Source organism: Fragaria vesca, linkage group LG7, assembly GCF_000184155.1.
Source record: "Fragaria vesca subsp. vesca linkage group LG7, FraVesHawaii_1.0, whole genome shotgun sequence".
NCBI lineage: Eukaryota > Viridiplantae > Streptophyta > Magnoliopsida > Rosales > Rosaceae > Fragaria > Fragaria vesca.
Window position 1 is genome coordinate 5485110 of NC_020497.1, and position 16813 is coordinate 5501922.

General features: G+C 37.8%; 1 pseudogene across 1 annotated transcript; it reads right to left on the reverse strand.

Moving 5' to 3' along the window:
• Window positions 1-6106: 6106 nt before the first annotated feature.
• Window positions 6107-16591, reverse strand: LOC101301339 (annotated as a pseudogene). Its single transcript, XR_185333.1, has 14 exons — window positions 16572-16591; window positions 16237-16462; window positions 15866-15932; window positions 15297-15445; window positions 14717-15189; window positions 12144-12471; window positions 11931-11973; window positions 11023-11561; window positions 9711-9736; window positions 9382-9628; window positions 9098-9175; window positions 8283-8802; window positions 6941-7272; window positions 6107-6718 (listed from the first exon to the last, which is right to left on the reverse strand). The product of XR_185333.1 is annotated as an uncharacterized LOC101301339 (transcript).
• Between the last annotated feature and the right edge of the window lie 222 nt (window positions 16592-16813).

Genomic DNA, 16813 nt, shown 5'->3' on the forward strand with positions numbered 1-16813 from the left:
TCGCAGCAAAAAGATTTTTCTACAAATACTTATAATTTTCTAAAGTTCATTTACAGTAGAGAAAAACTGTTAACTTCCTGAGTTCCTAACCAGCAGACCTTTTTGGCTAAAAACAGTATATCTCGGCTAAGAATTTCAAGTTGGTCTCTTCATAACAATTGAACAGATAACCTAAAGATTATTTGAGAACTGGAATCACAGCAAAAAGATTTTTCTACAAATACTTATGATTTTCCAAAGTTCGTATACAGTAGAGAAAAACTGCTAACTTCCTGAGTTCCTGACCAGCAGACCTTTTGGCTAAAAACAGTATAGCTCGGCTAAGAATTTCAGGTTAGTCTCTTCATAACAATTGTAAAAAACAACCTAAACATTATTTGAGAACTGAAATCGCAGCAAAAGAATTTTTCTACAAATACTTATGATTTTCCAAAGTTTAGATACAGTAGAGAAGATGAGGACATTCTGAAAAGAAAAACATACCTGAGAATATGAGGACGATTGTCCATCGCACTGATCGCAGCACCACGACCACGGCCACGACCAGTTGAGCCAAACGATTTTGAGGAACCCCGCTTCGATGGGTTCAATTTACCCCTCTTCATTGTGATGGTCAGACCGAGAGGAGAGGAGAGGAGAGGTTGGAGAATGGAGACTTGGAGGACTGGAGTCCGGTGGCGGAGGGTGGAGATGAGATCAAATTAGGGAGGAGAGGAGGCGACAAAGAAAAAAAGGAGGAGAGGTCAACATAGAGACTCTGTGACGACTGTCAAAAACTCTCTCATAGTCTCATTATTCATTAGGGTTTAGAAAAAAAAAAAATGTTGACTGCAAAGGAACGTTGACTTTGGTTTCTCGATCCGATTCGGTTTCTGCAAAGTTGAAACTGAAAACCAAACTGAACAGATCTAGTTCGGCCCGGTTTTTTTTTCGGCCCGGTTTTTGTGGTTTCGGCTCGGTTTTTTTTCGGTTTTCGACTCGAAAGTGCCACCCCTAGTTCCAATTGCCATATGAAAGCAGTTAGATTCTAACTGCAATATCATTATGGGAATATATCTTTATGGGATCTGTTTGGATTTTAAGGTATGCATGAAAGTAATCAACTTGTTCTTGCAAACACAAGATATAAGGAGAAAGCTCCCCAGGGATAGAATTCCTTGTATAGCTGGTGCATTGATGAAAACAATGTATGATTCCTAATAGTTGGTTGTTGTCTACGGACGTATCCGTTTTAACCGTTAGTTACAACAATGCATTGCTGCTCATGCAATAGTATTTGATAATGCATTTCAGAGTGTTGCCAACTTGTGGGTTTTTCTTGGAAGCCGAGACAACAATAGACCTTAATGGTCAAATCAATGGGTGCAAGCCCAATATGAAAATTCTCAGTATTCCACAAAATTAAGGGTTTAAAGGCCCAATATGAAAATGAAAAGCAAAATCTGAATTGTGCATGGACCACGGCACATGAGCCGGATATTCGTTCTAGCTCTTGAGCGTCCCTATAGTAAGCTCCATTTGACTATTGAGGTTTATTGTTGTCTTTGGCTCTTGTGCCGTTTCGGATCTAAATTTGGGCCATGCATAGTTCATATTTTATTTTGCCTTTCATCTTCATATTGGGCTTTTTCAACCCTTGATTTGGCGGAAGATTGAGAATTTTTATGTTGGGTTTGCACCCCTTCATTTGTTAATATTGGGCCTTTGAACCTTTGTTTTTGGTGGAAGATAAAATTTTCATATTTAGGCATTATGAAAATTATTTTATCAATACTAGCCTTCTTGCACGCCCATTTTTTTCTATTGTTTATTTTTGATTAGCCTTCCTGCACGAGCATAAGGGCCGCGTTTATCATCTTTTAAGGAAAGACATTGACCTTAAACATTACATAGTGTCTTCCAAATCTTGTTATGTTGCGTTTTAAATGTTGCTAAGGAGCGCGTTTTTAAAAGATCTAGCAATTTTGATGGCTGGAACCCAATAGAGATTGTATAAAATATTTTAAAATATAGAATTACATAGTAGAGAATTAGGTAAAATGAAATGGTAGGTATTGGGTCTATATGATGTTCTTTATGTACCATCTTTGTCTCATCACCTTTTATCGGTATCTCAGTTGAGTTCGTAAATTAAGTGCTCTGTAACTTTTTATCCAATGTATGTTGTTTTTCAGAATCTGTGCACTCGGGTGATCATTGACAATGGAGACTTAAGGGGGAGACTGTTTCACTTGCATTGCATGTATGCAGGACAACCTTTGGCCGTGACATTGAGTTCTGATCGGTTGAGTGAGTTATGGTTGTGGCACAGACATCTGGGACATCCATCTTTTAGGGTAATGAAAAATCCATGCCTTCGTTATTTTTCGGAGTGAGTGATTCTAGTTTGCATTGTGAAACTTGTGTTTTAGCTAAGAGTCATCGGTCTAGTTATCCTTCGAGTTTTCATTCTAGTAGTTCGCCTTTTGAGTTAATCCATTCAGATGTGTGGGGTCCTTCTAAAAATTCTACTCTTTCTGGAATGCGGTACTTTGTGTTATTCATCGATGATTTTACTCGATTATCTTGGGTGGTTTTACTTAAGTCGAGAGATTCTGTTTAATCTGCCTTTACATCATTCCATAATCTTGTTCGTACTCATCAATATGATACTCATATCAAGGTCTTTTGTTCTGATAATGGGGGTGAGTTTGTCAAACATTTTTTTCGTGAGTATTTCCAACACCACGGCATAATCCATCAAACCTCATGCCCACAGACACCTGAGCAAAATGGGGTGTTTGAAAGGAAAAATTGTCACCTTCTAGACATGGCCCAGTCTCTTCTGCTTAGTGCTAATATGCTTAGAGCATCTCCAGCAATGTAACTAAAACAATAGTTAAATTTAGCAATAATTATGAGATTTAGCTATTGATATAAGAATTTGGTTCCAACAGTTATTGCTATATGTAAGTTAAATAATATTTTTAACAAATTATAAACTGACACGTGGAGAAAAAAAGGAGGGAAAATATATGTATTCCTTTAGCAATTCATGGCTCAATTGACAAATTTATCAATTTCGTTTAGCAATCTTTAAATTTAGCAACCATTTAGGTATACTGTTGGAGCTCCTCTTCATCCGAAAAGTTGATAAATTTCAAAAAAAATTTGATTTAGCAATACTGCTGGAGATGCTCCTTTGGGGAGAGGTCGTTTTGTGTGCTTCTCATCTCATCAACCGCCTTCCATTTGCTCCTCTTCAAGGTCGTGTCCCACTTGAGGTCTTGTCTAACTATGTTTTTATCCTATCATCTAATACTCTTCTTGCTCGTGTCTTTGGTTGTGTTGCTTATGTTCTTCTGTATAAAAATCAAAGGTCAAAATTAGATGCTAGAGCTCTTAAGTGTGTATTTGTTATGTGACTCTCATCAGAAAAGCTACAAATATTATCATCCCCAATCCCAGAGATTTTATGTCACCAAAGATGTTACTTTCAATGAAGATTTATGTTATTTCCTGTCTCCTATGACTCTTCGTTAGGCATAGAAGACTAGTTTTTATGAAGATTTGTTCATTGAAGAAAACTGGATTGTCACACCTGAGTTCCCAAGGTTAGAGTGTGTTAGAACAGAACTGGAAAAAGAGCAGAAAATCCCACAAAATGGTCAGCCCGACTCTACCGACCAGTCATCTGAGTTAGAGACAAAAAATAGGGAAATCAGTGACATACCAGATCAGTCTGATCGTTCGGCTAGTGAAGAAACTTTGGGCAGTGTTTTACCGACCGATCAATCAGATCCAATTCAGTTTGACTGTTCAGCTAAGGAGGTTGTTACAGATCCTGTTCCTGATGAGGTTTTGTAGTCTTCTAATGATGTTTCAAACAGTTCTTTAGTCTGTCCCCCTCCTTCAGCAGTCTCACCTGATCAATCATCACTTGAGGTATGTCCTAATCCTTCTTTACCTAATAATCCTTTTGTGTCAGGTAGTGTTCCAACTAAAACGTTGCCTAGTCGTTCAACCTGTGGTCAGCCTCCAAAACACTATGAACCTATTCTAAGTGCTAAGGCTAAGAATCTTGTTGCTAAGTATGTGTCGACCCATAGGTTGTTTAAACCGTATGTAGCTTTTGTGAATCAATTATCTTCGGTGTCTCTTCCTAGTAAAGTGCAGGATGCCATGAAGGATGAGAAGTGGATGAAAGCAATGACGATCAAGATGGATGCTCTTGAAAAGAATTGTACTTGGGAGTTAGTGTCGTTACCACCCAGGAAGAAGACGGTTGGTTGTAGGTGGGTGCATACAGTGAAACATAATCCGGATGGTTCAGCGGAAAGATACAAGGCAAGGTTAGTGGCTAAAGGCTATACTCAAAAGTATGGAGTGGATTACGATGAGACATTTGCACCAGTGGCTAAAATGAACACAATCCAGGTACTTCTTTCCTTAGCAGCTAACCTTGATTGGCCTTTGTAACAATTTGATGTTAAAAATGCGTTCTTGCATGGTGATTTGGATGAAGAGATTTATATGGATTTGCCTCCTGGGTATGGTACTTCTACTGGAGAACAAGTGGTGTGTAAATTGAAGAAGTCTCTCTATGGTTTGAAGCAATCTCCTAGAGCTTGGTTTGGACGGTTTAACAAGTTTATGAAGAGAATTGGATACCGTCAAAGCAACTCAGATCATACTTTGTTTATTTGTTTATTAAACATCGGTGTGGTAGGGTGACAACCTTAATTATTTATGTAGATGATATGATTATGACAGGTGATGATAGTGAAGAGATACAGAGGTTACAAGTGCAGTTGTCTTCTGAATTTGAGATGAAAGATTTGGGTAGTTTAAAGTACTTCTTGGGAATTGAAGTCGCTCGTGGGAAAGATTGCAATGTTTTGAGTCAAAGGAAGTATATCCTAGCAGAAACATGTATGCTTGACTGTAAACCGGCTGGTACTCCTATTGAGCAGAATCACTGTTTAGCGGAGTATTGGGATCAAGTTCCTACTAATAAAACAAGATATCGAAGGTTAGTTGGTCGGTTAATTTATTTGTCCCACACTAGACCAGACTTAGCCTATGCAGTTAGTGTTGTCAGTCAATTCATGCATAATCCTAGTGAGGCTCATATGGATGTTGTGTTTCGCATATTGCATTATTTAAAGTCTGCTCCAGGGACATGATTGATATTCTCCAAACATAGTCACTTGGATGTTTCTGGATACATAGATGTAGATTGGGCAGGTAACATCATAGATCGCAAGTCCACTTCTGGTTATTTTACATTTGTTGGCGGTAACTCAGTCACATGGAAGAGTAAGAAACAAAATGTGGTGGCTCGTTCTAGTGCTGAAGCAGAGTACAGAGGGATGGCTAGAGGACTTTGTGAGATGTTGTGGTTGAGACATTTGCTGAGAGATTTGGGATTTAAACAGCGGAAGGCCATGCCTTTGTATTGTGATAATAAGGCTGCAATTGAAATTGCACACAATCCTGCCCAACATGATCGTACTAAACATGTTGAGGTAGATCGACACTTCATTAAGGAGAAATTGGATGGACAAGTTATTCATTTCCCTTTTGTCTCTACGGAGGAACAATTAGCTGATATTCTTACGAAGGCTCTCTCAACTAAGGCCTTTCGTGACTCACTTGACAAGTTGGGCATTTGCGATTTGTATGCACCAACTTGAGGGGGAGTGTTAGCGTGAGTCACGCACCGTTGTACGTAGTATTAGGAATGTAAATATTCTGTTATTGGTAGGAATATAGTTTCCTAATAGGTTATTACGTATTGTGTATATTAGCCCTATTCTTAGAAGATCAATAAAAATACCAAAAAAATATTCCCAATATCTTTGTTTCGTTGTTCCTGTGTTCTTCTGACTAGATCATATACAACAACTCAGTAGGCAGAGGTCAAGCAACTCCAAATAAGTAGATGATAAACAAAACGAGTGATACTGCTATATTTGATACATCAATATACTAATGTATGTTACAACATACTTATTCACACAAGTGATTCACTGGCATTTAAACAAAAAAAAAGCTGGTACTTGGTTCCAAAGTTAACACATGATAAGTGACTTTCATTTGCCTCAATCAATCTTTTCCAAGGCCATCAGTAAATGCTAACTTCAGATCGAACAAAGAATTGGCCAGAAGGGCCATCAGTGGGAAGCAGCGCCAACCGCACAGAATTCGCAGCACCTTCTTCAACAGGCACAGCACCAGCATTGAGGTTAAAATCTGTTTTGACATAGCCGGGGCAGAGACAGTTGACCAGAAAACTGGGGTATTTCTTGGCTAGAATCCTTGTATATGCATTCAGTGATGCTTTTGCAAGTGTATAGCCTGACATAGAAGAAGGCCAGTCCTTACTTTCAAGTGAACCCTCCTTGTAGTCCAACTCTGTCAATACTTCATCAATACTCTCTTCTTTTAGGTTCTCGACATCAGTGAAAATTCTTTTAACTCTATCACTTGGTATGTATTTTAACTTCCCCACAGACGATGAAACATTAACAATTCTTGGTGAATCAGAAAGCTCGAGGAGTGGAATAAGTGCTTCCGATGTTCTTTTAGCTCAGTAATAATTAATGTGCAAGCACTTTTCTGTTAACTCATTAGTTTCTGTCACCAGTTTTTGCCAATCAAGTTGTCTTCCAGCTGCAACTGCAGCTTTAGCACCATCATCATCAATTATTGATCCACCAATACCTGCATTGTTCACCTGTTGCCAAAATCCAACAGTCTTATAATCTCTTCTAGTTTACCAAAACATAAAAACAAGGTATGATGTATACATAACATGTTAGCCGGTCATTCTAGCAGTCCCCATTCTCCAACAATTAAGTTTTCATCTATGTGCTAATGATCATTGAGCTACTGATGAGCTTGATTCTAAATTTCAAAAATGATGAAAATATTTTGACAAAATGAGCTATGACCATACCAAGATATCGAGCTTCCCAAACTGGGACTTGATGAATAGCGCTAAAGAAGCAATGCTAGCAGGGTCAGCCACATTAAGTTGGTGAAAAACCACTTGGCCTGAAAGACCAGACTCTTTCAATTTCTCAACAGCTTCAAGGCCCCTCTTCTCATCTCTAGCAGTTAACACCACAGTAATTCCATTTGAGGCCAACTGCCTTACAGTTTCGAATCCGATTCCTTTATTTGATCCTGTGACAACTGCATACCTGCAGAAAAGAAGAGCAAGTTCAGAACAAAAAGTGAAAATGGTAAGCCAAAAGTAAACTAAGGACATGGAGTAGATATATACCTCTTGGTTGCTTCTACGCTGGTTGCCATGGTTTTACAAGAAAGTCTGCTTTTGTCTTTTGAGATTTGTGATTACAGATTGGGGTTTCAGATTTATATATATAGGCCATGGAAGTACACTGTTTGAGTTTGACTTTGACTTGCATGGATAGTAAATAAAGGCTTCACGTTGAGAGTACCTTTTAGAACAAGAAAAATGAGAATTTTCTTGTACTAGTCTTCTGTTTGTGTTCTAGAAGCTCAGCGCAAGCCATCTCTTTGTTGTAGGAAAAAGAAGATGGCTGATGGCTGATGGCCTAGAACACAGAAAGAGACTCACCACCCATGGCTTTAGTGCTACGTACTTTCAAGTTTACAAGGATGACAGTGAAACACATAATAACAAGAACTATAATCGAAACTTGGCTCTCATATTACTGCTGGAGATTTGATGAGTGAAAGTATAAAGGTAAAGGCAAACGGTAATTCTAATTGTTTCATTTACGGATGTGATTAATCTGGATATAAATGATCTTATATATCACATAATGATATATAACTATGTTGCAACATAACTATGTGTTACACTACATGAGTTCTTTATCACTGTTCAAGTACCATGTTTGTTGAGTCTGTCTTACGCCCTTAACAGATTATTTACCATTCCTGTCAAAGTGCCAGACCGTTTGATCAGTGTCTCGAATGCGCAGTGGTTCACCAGCTTTTTGCTAGCCTAAGTCACTTACTCTCTAGTTACCTTGAGAAACACTGCAATAGTTTGATAGCATTTTTGTATTCATCAACTTATTATTCCATTCTACACCCAATACTTAAGTATTCAAGAAGGAAATCACAGCAGAATTTGGACAGCAATGTCCAAAAGGTTATATATCTTAAAACATACTATGCAACTGATTCACTGGATTTTATTAAGAAATAGGGGTTCCAAAATGAATCAGTTACAACTGACATATATTTTCATAAATCAATGTTCGTTCAGAGACTTTGAACTTCAGACCGAAAAAAGAATAGGCCTGTCGGGCCATCATCTGGCAGCAATGCTAAATTTACTACACTTGCAGCACCTTCTTCAACAGCCAAGAAACCAGTATTGAAGTTTATATCTGTTTTGACATAGCCAGGGCAGATAGAGTTGATGCGAAAAACAGGGTACTTCTTGGCTAAAATCCTTGTATATGCATTCATTGCTGCTTTTGAGACTGTATAGCCTGCCCCCACAGAAGGCCAACCCTTGGTTTCGAGTAAACCCTCCTTGAAGTCTTTTAGAAACTCTGTCAATACTTGATCTACAGCCTCCTCACTTAAGTTCTCAACATCAGTTCTAAGAACTCTTTTCACCTGATCACTTGGTATGTTCTGTAATTTCCCCATAGAGGATGAAACATTAACAATTCTTGGTGAATCCGATAGCTGGAGGAGTGGAATAAGTGCTTCAGCTGTCCTTTTAGCACCATAATAATTGATTTGCACGCATTCTTCAGCTAACTCATAAGTTTCAGTCACCAACTTTTTGAAATCATTTTGTCCTGCTTCCTGCATGTTCAGTATGAAAAAGAATTATTTCTTTGATCAACTACCCAAATATACAGATCTTTCACCAAACCAAAGATCAGACTACAATTTTCGGGTTAGTACATTAAACTAATAGAGCATCTAGTTGTCAATGGAATGATGGATATCAATAGAATTCTGTAATATGCTACCCTGATAGAAGCTAAGAGCAACATAGTTAACCATGGTTTCGTAGCATCGGTTCATCAAAGCTGCGCTGTTTAGTGTTCACTAATGGAACAAACAAAGAAATAAGTGAATAGTATTAAGTAAATACCCTTGAAGCACCAGATGCAATTGCAGCTCTAAAACCATCAGCATCGACTATAGCTCCAAAAATCCCAGCATTGTTCACCTGTTCAAGTTGAAAAATCAAAACATTTTATGCTCTTTTACCAACAAATAAAAACAAATCTTGGTATACCTTGTACCACCGTACACGTCTACCTACTCAATCTAACACTTTTATGTACGTGCTAGTATTAGAGAAAGGTGATATGATGAGCTCAACTACAAAGGACAGTAAGTTTTCAAGTCAAAGAGCTTTGATCATATTCATACCAAAATATCGAGTTTCCCAAACTGTGTTTTGATGAAGTGTGCAAGAGAAGCAATACTAGAAGGGTCAGCCACATCAAGTTGGTGAAAAACTACTTGGCCTGAGAGGCCAGACTCTTTAAGTTTCTCAACAGCTTCAAGCCCCCTCTTCTCATCTCTAGCAGTTAAGACCACAGTGATTCCCTTTGAGGCCAACTGCCTTACAGTTTCTAATCCGATTCCTTTGTTTGCTCCTGTCACAACTGCATACCTGGAAGAACAAGAAGCAAATTCAGAATAGAGAAGAAAAGGAAGAGACTATTAAAGATGTGTAGTTCTAGTAGTAGTACTACATCTTGGCTGAATATGCTGTAGATGATTAGATGTGGTGGGAGTTCTGTTGTCTTGGAGATTTGGGATAACTGAAGACCACACTCTTCTAGTCTTCCTTAAAGACTATGAAGAAAATGACGATTTGGTTGTTTGTATTTGTGGACAGGTTCTTGTAGTACGTGGTTCTTGGACAAATTAAACTTGGTTCATTATCGTGGTGACGCAAATGCCTACGTTAATCTGGAACTTTCTGTGGTAATGAATTGCTCTTCTAACTCCATGAGTTCAAACCTTGAAACTCATACGGTCATTACCCAAATTTGAGAAATCTCTCAAACACAAAAATTCAATAGTTCTCAATGAGCAAACTCTTTATCTGGTGAGCAAAATGTTTAGTGGCAAAGTTAAACTGTAGGTTTTGATTGTTTCATGTGCGGATGTGATTAAACTTAATATGAATGACCACGTTAACAACATAATCATATCTGTGTTTCAATTCAAGTATGTCATCCCTTTACTGATACTGGTTCCGCTGTCTGCTGGCAACTTGATTATCTGAGATGATTGCATTGAACCCAAGGATTTAAGATATGAAAGGATTGGCCTCCAATTGGATTCACAAATGTTTGTGATGTTGGAATATCACTCGGTCTTAGTTACCTTTGGATTCTTAAACACAACTCTTTACATAACGACTCAACTATGGATACTATGTGCAAATAAAGATGCAGGTTTGATGCACAGGTAAAGAAAAAAAAAAAAGGACTTTCGAGAAAAAGATTTTCACCTCGTTAGTAATTTTCAGATGTGATAGCTGATCCTAAACACTTGGCAGTCCTTGATACACGATTCTTTATTACTGTCCATTGTCCAACAACCTTGTTCTTTCTGCATAGAAACCCAAGAGAGTGCTGTAACAGAGATTTCACCAATCTTGTCATAGTACTAGTGTTCTAGAGATAGGTGTTTCGAGGACGCTTCAGAGAGGATTGAGGATGCTTCCTGTTCTGGATAGCTGTATGAATTAAATGCAGCATTCCAATAGCATTTGGCAAGCATAATATCACTCGCACTTTAGTTTGAGAAACACTGCAGACCATCTTTTTGTTCATCAACTATTCCATTCTACTCCCAATTTCCCATTACTTGCATCATTAATTGATTCAAGGAAATCTGTGCCGAATTAGAACTGCAATCTCCAAGGGGCAATAGATCTTAAAACATACTACATAACTGATTCACTCAATTCTATTGAGAACAGCGGTTCCAGATTCAATCAGTTACAACTGACATGGATTTGCATAACTCAATCTTCCTCTAAAGACAGGATACTTCAGAACGGAAAAAGAACTGGCCAGTAGGGCCATCATTGGGCAGCAATGCTAACTTCACTACACTTGCAGTGCCTTCTTCAACAGTCATGAAGCCGGTATTGAAATTTATATCTGTTTTGACATAACCAGGGCAGACAGAGTTGACACAAAATCCAGGGTATTTCTTGGCTAGAATCCTTGTGTATGCATTCATTGCTGCTTTTGAGACTGTATAGCCTGACATCAGAGTAGGCCAACCCTTGAGTTCAAGTGAACCCTCTTTGAGGTCGTTTAGAAACTCTGTCAGTACTTGATCTACAGTCTCTTCGCTTAGGTTCTCTATGTCAGCACTAAGAATTCCTTTCACCCGATCACTTGGTATTTTCTTTAACTTCCCCATAGAGGATGAAACATTAACAATTCTTGGTGAATCAGAGAGCTGGAGAAGTGGAATAAGTGCTTCAGCTGTTTTTTTAGCACCGTAATAATTGATTTGCAAGCATTCTTCTGTTAACGCATAAGTTTCAGTCAAGAACTTTGTCCAATTAATCTGTCCTCCTTCCTGCATGCATCAGTAAGAACCAAGAACTTATTCATTCACCGTCCCTTAAATTCTCAGATGAAGTACTTTGTACAGATGGTATTCCCTTTAGAAAAAGGCTTGGAATCCCAAAATATACCTTTGGCCAAACCAAAAAATCAAACTACAATTATCCCATCAGGACATTGGACTAGAGAAGCACTTAGTTGTAAATGGTTATACTACAAAATTGTGTAAGATGATGACAACCGAACCAGATGAAGCCAAACAAAATCTTAGAGCAACATAATTCAAGGTTTTGCTTTATCGAAGGAGTGTTCATTAGTGGAACAACGAGAAACTAAGTTAAAGACTTACAACACCAGATTCATATGCAGCTCTAAAACCATGAGCATCAATTATCACTCCACCAATCCCTGCATTGTTCACCTGTCCAAGCTCAACAATCTTAACATCTGTGCTATTTTACCAACAAAGAAAAACAAAGCATGCTTCATGTCAACCACTCAATCTAACGGTATCTATTCAATTTTTTTATCTATGTGCTAGTACTGAAATTCCAAAGGGCGCCATCTTTTCAAGTTGAGCTTTGTTCGTACCAAAATATCGAGTTTCCCGAACTGGGTCTTGACGAATTGTGCCAGAGAAGCAATACTAGCAGGGTCAGCCACATCGAGTTGGTGAAAAACCACTTGGGCTGAGAGGCCAGACTCTTTAAGTTTCTCAACAGCTTCAAGACCTCTCTTCTCATCTCTAGCAGTTAAGACCACATTGATTCCCTTTGAGGCCAACTGCCTTACAGTTTCGAACCCGATTCCTTTGTTTGATCCTGTCACAACTGCATACCTGGGAAACACAAGAAGCAAATTGAGAAAGAGAGAAGAAAAGGATGAAACTACTACAAATGTGTAGTAGTAATATTACTACCTCGTAGTTGATTGTGCCATTGATGATCAGAAGGGAAGAGACTTCTGTTGTCTTTGAGATATTTGGGAGCAGCTTGCTCCAAATTTTTGGTAAAGTGTGCAAGTGTGTGTGGGTGTGTGTGTTGTTTTTTTTTTTTTGTTTGTTTTGTTTGTTTTTTTTTTTGTTTGTTTAAATAAGTAACTTCAACGTCTTGGTTTTAGTTAAAAAAGAAAATTGCATCAACATTTATCTTATTGTGGTCAGAAGGAGGTATCCATCTAGGCTCAATTTTCTCAACACTGGAGGGAGCTTTGGCATGGGCAAATTCCCTAGCATTGGCATGCCCAGCACACAAAGCTCATTGTGTTAAGAATACCCTTTTCTTTCAACTCTGCCACAGAATGATTAATTTGCTGTGTATGGAAGCCAATTATCAAAAGTAGATAAAGCCATGTTTGTTGATTCTAATTCTCAAGGAGAACCAAACCACCCACTTACACAGCAGAAAAGCATGCTGAAATGTTTCTTCTCTCTCCCCAAAAATTGGACACATAGAATCTGATAGCAGTTTTCTATTGATCATGGTTGGTGCTGCATTGTTTAGAGCCCTCCATAGAAAAAATCTCACTCTTGATAAAGTTGCAATCTTCCAAAGATATTGCTTAAAACTCATGTTCTGCATACACACACACACACATCATATATGTAGTTAATCTATGTTTAGCTATAATGTAAACTGATGTATTTCATCTTAAGATAAGATTATCTGTTATTTGAATTTATATGAAGTTACAGCTGAGTGAGCAGTTAATAAGCAGTTGAGAAACTGTACCTGTTTCTTTATAGATGAAATTGATTCACAATATGTTAGGTTGATCCCTTCTGATACATGTGTGTTTCTCGTATTTAGTCTGATAAACTAGGAGGTGAAATCAGAAGAAGGCTATCATGGGCAATACTGGTGCATCATGTAAGTCATCTGTGTTTTGATTCCATGTTCATACAATCTGCAGACTTAGGATTGATATAATGTCTTTACTTCCAAGTTCAAGTCTTTGTTCTGTTGATTTGCAGTAAGCTCTATACATAGTCTGATATAGTATAGACTCGTATCTTTGTTTTATGATTCAGTATACATTTTGAAAGTTATAGATCACTGTAATTCAGTACAACTTCAAAAAGCACATGGGAAAACAGGTTACAAATATATGAAAGTTCGAGCAAAGTATATACACATATCACTTATTAGTTATTATGTGTTACAAATTGAAAAAGTGAGTCCAACGTACAAGAAAAATATACTTAGAAACAAAACGCAGATCTTAGTCCTTCTTAGCAAACTGAGGCCATTGATCTCTGCAACCATTTCAATGTCTCCAGTGTCTCTGATGCTCATAAACCTGTCTCCTGTGACAACCAAATCATGGCTAAGAAATAAGCGACTGTGTGGCAGATCAAGTAGAGAGACATTTATGAGCTGGTGTAGACGATTAAGAGGAATTAAGAGGAAATGGGCCACTTAAATTATTTGGAGAAAGATCTAGATACACTAGGGGAAGAGAAAAAAGAGATGCCGGGACATCCCCGTTGAGCTTAGTTTTCCAGTTGGTGGATTTAGTACTACCTGTTAATGCTGTTATTAACCATTGAAGGATAGGTCTATGTGGACAACATCGTAGGCCCTTCTTCATGTTGATATTAAAGCTTGCTTTCTAAGTCTGTTTATGCTACATACATTTTTCTGCAGACTATAATAAGAGACTTTGTATATTGTGAAATGAAGATTGAATGCCAGTTCATCGATCCAATTTTGACATCTGCAACACCTCTCAGTATCATTCCGCCAGTTCTTCTTTACTAGCTTTATTGTCTAATAAGTCTAGAGGAACTGTAATTCCGCCAGTTCTTCTTTAATTACCAGCTTTGTTAGAGACACTCTGGAATCTGGATCAGTAATTCAGATGACACCTCTTGGCTATTTCCAGTTTTCCACCATTGTTGATGAGCTTCAACATCTTTCTGATTTTAGCATTAGTAGAACATGGACTTTGAGTCTACTATCACTTGCTGGTAAAGTACTGCAGACACCAAACCCAATATTGTGTAACTAAAACGGTAAAACCTACGTTTCCTCTTGGAATTATATAGAGACATTTAAGTTTATGATCGATTTTTTTCAGTACAAGGATACATCCGAATTATAATTTTGAAGCCTCGTCGTTAAACTTCTGCACTTTTTAAGGCCATTGTGTCAATGATAATAAACAAAACGTCCTTATATGATACCTTCATCAATGAATGATAAACAACTTTTTTTGAAATACTAGATTTACATTGCATAAAACTGACAGAACATATAACTCAAAAGGGTGAAACTTCTTCTGAAGAGAAGAAGAGTCCAGTAGGATTGCCATTCGGAAACACTGTTAACCGCACGATAATCTCAGCAGCTTCATCGGGGGTCAAGACTCCAGCATTGAAGCTCATTTCTGTTTTGACAAACCCGGGGCAGACACAATTGACGCCGAAGTTTGTGTGCTTCTTGGCTACAATTCTAGTGTAAGCAGTCAAGGCTGCTTTGGAGACTATATATGCAGAGAGGGCAGTAGGCCAACCTTTGGTTTCCAGCATATCTTCTTTGAAGTCCTTTAGAAACTCGCTCAATACCTCATCTATTTTCTCTTCTGTAAGATTCTCAGCATCACTCAACACCCTCTTTGCCCAGTCATTTGGTATATGCTGATCCAAACACCATGCACAAAATGAGTATACATTTGTAATTTTTCTGGATATTAAATCTAAATATCTATAGTTGATATCATACTTCATACCGTTAACTGTCCCACGCCAGAAGTAATATTGGAAACTCTTGGAGAATCAGACAGCTGAAGGAGAGGAAGGAATGCTTCAGTCATTTTCTTGGCACCATAGTAGTTTGTTTTAACACATTCTGCAGCTAACTCGTATGTTTGAGTGATTAGCTTACTCAAATCGACTTCTACATCATCCTGCACCAATGGAGAAGACGCATATATTCTACTAGTCATAAATATCAGTAACCTTTGCATAAACCTCTTGCTTTTGTTTACTAAATACCAGTTGATAGATTTATATCAAGTACTTCCCGTTAGTCAAATATAATTTGGCTGCTAATTAACCAAGAATTTATTTTTACTAAAGCTTATAGTCTTGAAGGAATATAAATCATATAAAAGGACCTCATAGAATTATGTCAGGGATGCTTGAGTGATTTTTCAGAGATATGATTTTTAGAATTAAACCAGACCAGTTCATTGGAGAACAATATCTCCACACCATGTGTGAGAGGATTCACAAGTCAACGGCCTCAGCTTCTCACATTAAGAAAATGAAATCATGTACTCAGAAAAGGGTATTCATGTTACCTTATCCATGCCTGCAGCTGCAGCTACTTTGAAAGCTTCAGGGTCTACAATGGTTCCACCTATCCCTGCATTGTTTACCTATGCAAGTTCCAAAACATTTCATCTTTCTTACATTAAACTATAATCTTGAATGCAATGCAATAATATTGCAATAACGTCGACATACTATCCTTCTATTACTAGCTTGGAGATTCTCTGTTAAATTAGCACAGACAGTTTACAAGCAAGAGAATGGATGAGTAGATATCATCACCATAAGTACTGTAGCTTTGGCATGGACAAGTCAACTTATATAGGATAAGTTTGTATAATGTTTTCTAAGTTTTTCACATGAGCATGACAAAGAGATGTACGTAGAAGTGTATCACATATGTTGTCATACCAAGATATCGAGTTTCCCGAATTGAGATTTGACAAAATCAGCAAGGCAAGCAATGCTGTTTGGGTCTGTTACATCGAGCTGGTGATAAACCACAAGGTCTGAGAAGCCATATTCTTTTAGCTTTTCAATAGCTTCAAGACCTCTCCAGTTAGCACAACCTTGACCCCTTTTGAAGCCAATAGCTTAACTGTTCCAAATCCAATTTGAACCTGTAACAACTGCATACCTAATAATCAAAATGAACATCAACCGTTAACCAAAACGTATTGGGATTGTTGTAAAGAGGGTCTTACAGATACAAATTAAGCTGAAAACTGCATAGTAGGTGTTGTTACCTCTTTGCTCCTTCTGCCATTGTTGATGTGTTTCAGCAATCTTTTCTGGTGTTTATACACTATATATAGTTACACCGTATGGACTTGGAGGTCAAAAATGGCAACGTCTTACAAGTTTTGAATATTGATACACAATTATTTTGGGGCCAGGTACGTTGAAAATTTGCAAAATGCATGTCCTTTTCAAACCTTGATGGCTAGAACAGTTGAACTCCAAATTGCCATTTTTGGAGCTAGCTTAG